We start from the raw sequence: 4,611 nt of genomic DNA, 5'->3' as shown, positions 1-4,611 counted from the left end.
CCCCCCCCGCGGGCGCCCATGGTTAAGATAATATTTAAATAATAGTTAATGCATTGCATAGTTAGTCATAAACCTTTGCGGTAGTGTGCTCAACACATGTTTCATGGCGTTTGGTTAAATGGTGTAGTCATGCATAAAGGACAGACATACATGCATTAGTTTAATGTGTATGAAGTTATCAATTCCTTTGTAGCAATTACAAATAAGATAACTAAAACATAAACCGCTAGAGGGCACCACTTAGTTAAAAAAATGTTTATTATATTGCAATTTTGAAAGTTCCGAGGCGTGTTCACTTAATAATTATACATCAATGAACAGCTTATAAAATTTCCTATCGAATGGCATAAGTCCCAAAGGGTATTCGAGTGTCCAAGTAACCTGTATGATAGGACTTGCTGGTCAATATCTGTGGTTGTAAACAATATGTATTCTCCGACCGATGTTCGGTTTTTAACACGCTTATATTAGTTTCACCTGTATGTATGTAACTCTCCACGCGTTATCGCATACTCCGTCGTCTAGACTAGACTGTCATAACGCATTCACTCCACCCCACGCCTCGCTCATCAAACGCCGGCAATACTATTCCTGTATAAATTTATTTTTGGTTATCGTACCCGTACACGCGTGCGTGTCATCAATATTATATATATATATATATTTAAACAAATTTTTATTGAGACACGGCCCCGTCACTCGTACCACCTGTGTCAAACGTCGCCTTACTATAAGTAGCTTTGTTTGACTGGCCAATACCACGTTCCATACGCTACGGTGCAAAGTCCAGCAAGTGCCGCACGGCCGACGACGACCCGCCGCAAATGATATATTTAGTCTAGTGATGGGCATAATCGAATGATTAGTAATCGAGACATTTTCATAATCGAGTGAATCTCTCGAAAAATCACTCGAAGTTAAAATCGTCTGCTCGTATGATAAGAATAATCAACTATTATTATTTATCGAGAGAATCGAAAAATTATTCGAAATATGAATAAATATACCTATAGTAAATAATTATTAATTTAATTTTGCTTTTTTTATTTGTTGGTGTTTATTTATAATTAATATATTAAACTATAATTTAGGAATAATAATAACAATAATATATTAATAATGCATTATTAATAAGTGCTTTAAATAAAAGACAAGTTGTTATTTTTATTATTTAATAATTATTACCTATATTTTAAAAAAACCGATAACAAATTTAAAAATAAAAACATAAGATAAGGTAGCAATAGCCGGCTTGACCATCATAATTAAAACACCTAATTGATTTTTCATAAATTCACAACTAGTGAGAGAATTAGAATTCAGTAGTTTAGCCAATTCAGGATAAAACTTTGTTCTAATCGTCACATACTTCCCAAAAATGTGACAGATAAGGTGTTGCCATGAGTAGCGATTGAACGAGTTGAAAATAAGACTCAAAGTCAACAATTTAATAATAATTCGACTGTNAAAGTCAACAATTTAATAATAATTCGACTGTTGTGGCTCCACCACTTTATTAAATGTTAATTTATCTTGTGAATATAAATATATGTATGATTGATAGGGACATCCGTATGCGGATGTCCCCTTGTTTTCTTTGTATGACTATTTTGCAGCAATAGTCAGTCTAGTGTTGACAGTCTAGTGTCTACAGTCTAGTGTTGACAGTCTACCATTATAGAACTAACATTATAATTGTAAAGCATATTCTTATTTTGAAATGTTATTATGAAAGTTTACTTTATATACACATTTATATTAATTGTTATATTTCTCTTGTAACGTGATATTTTTCATATAATATATATTACTATTTATAACCAGTATTTCTATCGAAAGTGTTAAATTTATTTCTTTATAAATAATCACTATTTCCTATACACATCTTGGAGGACTCTGTGCGGATAGCTCAATAGGGAATCCAGACGGTAACCCGAACAACAAATAAATATTAAAATTTCCTCAGGCGAGCCTTACAGGTCCGCCACAGGAGATTTTTGGTGCCGAAACCCGGGATCATCGTCATCATCAGAGTTTTCCAAATTAATTCCATCAAGAAACAGAGAAGACAACGAAGCTAAGGAGAGTGGACAAGTGAAGCCGTGTGCAGAGAACTATCATTTATTTCAGTTTCAGTTCCTATTCCAGAAGCAAACGAAGACATCGTTTCAATGTCGGCTAAAGCGTAAGCGTTTGATTGTATAATTGTCGCGTGTTCTTTTGATTATAAGTTATAGTTATTGTAAATTACGTATACGTGGTTAATTGAGGCCGTAATAATAATCGTTAATAGTAGTCTATGGAAGATAATTTTGAGGTTAATTTATCCGAATCACAAATTTACGAAATTATAGTAGGTAATTCAGAAAATATGGAATCTAAAACAAGTGAACAATCCAAATTTAGTGAGGGACATTGGGATGGAATGGTATCGGTTAGCAAAGTAATAGATAATGTAATAAAATTAGTCCCTGTTTTTACTGGAGAAGTCCAGGAAGAATTACCTAGGTTTATTGATGCATGCGAGTTAGTCGCATCGGTTACTAGAGTAGAGCATGTTAGTATGATGCTCAAGACTATAATTACGAGGTTACAAGGACAAGCATATGACTTAATAAAATACGAAGTTATAGATACCTGGGAGGAATTAAAAAATATTTTAAAAAACTCGTACGAAAGACCTAAAAATGCTTCTTATTTGCAAACTGCGTTGTTTAGTTGTAAACAGCAATATAAAGAATCGGTAGTAGAATATGCTAATAGGTTAAAAAATTTGTTAAGTCAGGTCTCTAACTGTAGCACGCAAGGAAAAAGTTTACCAGATGCGTTAATTATAAAAAATTGTTTAAGAGAGCAAGTATTAAATGTATTTCTAGAAGGTATATCAGCTTCTATAAAAGTAATGGTAAAAAGCCAACACCCTACAACACTAGACTCCGCTATTCAACATGCGATAGTTGAAGAAAAAAATTTCCTAGCTCAAATTGAGGGGCGTAGGTTAAATAATGTTCGATTTACGCGGGTACCAAATGGTAATAATTTTAAAAATAATAAATTTAATAACCCGGTTAATTCGTCGTTTAAAGGTAGGTGTCATATCTGTTCGAAGGTAGGACACTACGCTCGCGACTGTAGAATGAATGATAGAAATAGAAATAATGTAAAACAAACTGTAGTAGAGCATACTTACGTGGTATGCGAATATTGTTCAAAAGGGGGTCATACAATAGAGAGATGTTTTAAGAAAAAGAATGCAGAAAATAGAAGAAAAAAAAGTCTAAATAATAATACTAGTGACCCAGAGATGAGTTCAAGTAGTTCTAGTCAACCAAGGGAGAAAAGTTTTCCAAAAGAGGTTGGAGATTTAAGAAAACCGCATGATGTAAAATTAATTACTGTAGAAATGGATGGGAACCATATTAGGTGTGAGTCGCCGAATTTTATAGATCCTTGTGCAGAGTTTTTGTTAGACACAGGAAGTAGTGTTAACATTATTAGTTTAAAAAGCTTAACTGATAACACGAAGTTAATACCTGGGGAAAACGTGTACTTAAGAGGGATCAATGCTGAATTGGTAGAAACCATAGGCATAGTTGAGATACCAATCAAAGTGAATAGAATTGATTTGGGTATAATAAAATTTTATATAGTTGATGAAAGGGTTCCATTATTAAAAGCGGGTATTTTGGGGCAAGAATTCATGAAGGAACAAGGCACAATTATTATCATAAAGAATAGTACTATTTCGTTCTGTAGGGAGAATTCGATTAAGTTGCCACCAAGGTCAGAATATGTAGCATCGGTTTCAGTAAATAAAAATATAGTTGATAGTAAAGTAGCAGTATTAATAGATCGTAAAGAGATTGCTGAAAAAGTTATTGTGGGAAATGTATTAAATATTGTTAAAGATGGAAAAATACTGGTTAATGTAATTAATTTATCTGAGGAAGAAAAAACGATTAAGCCTCTGAATATAAGCGATTTTGAGTATGAAATATTTAAGGAAGAATTAGTAATGAGTACGAATGTTGAAAACAAAATAGATAACAATCACTTGGGGTCAGATAGGCGTGATAAATTGATGTCTGAATTGCGTTTAGAACATTTAAATGTCGAAGAGAAAGAAAATGTCATATCCATATGTGCAGAGTACGCCGATATATTCTATTTAGAAGGGGACAAGTTAACGAGTACTGATTCTATAAGTCACGATATAAAAGTGCCTAGTGGACAGTTACCTCTTTATACGCGTCAATATAGGTTACCACATAGTCAACGGGATGAAATAAGTAAGCAAATAAACCAAATGAAACGAGATGGTATAATAGAACCCAGTAAATCGCCTTGGAATTCACCTATCTTGTTAGTTAAAAAGAAATTAGATGCCACTGGGAAGCAAAAGTATAGGTTGGTGGTGGATTATCGGAAATTAAACAATATTACGGTGGGAGATAAAATGCCTTTACCTTTAATACAAGATGTGCTAGATCGATTAGGTAATTCTAAATATTATTCTGTATTGGATTTGGCTTCAGGCTTTCACTAAATTCCTTTAAGTACAGTTTCAAAAGAAAAAAGTGCGTTCAGTAGTGATGATGGACATTATCAGTA

The sequence above is a fragment of the Daktulosphaira vitifoliae genome, unplaced genomic scaffold (assembly GCF_025091365.1).
Source record: "Daktulosphaira vitifoliae isolate Bord-2020 unplaced genomic scaffold, ASM2509136v1 Scaffold_1, whole genome shotgun sequence".
Taxonomy (NCBI): Eukaryota; Metazoa; Arthropoda; class Insecta; order Hemiptera; family Phylloxeridae; genus Daktulosphaira; species Daktulosphaira vitifoliae.
The sequence above is the reverse complement of the archived record's forward strand: the minus strand, read 5'-3'. Positions refer to the sequence as shown.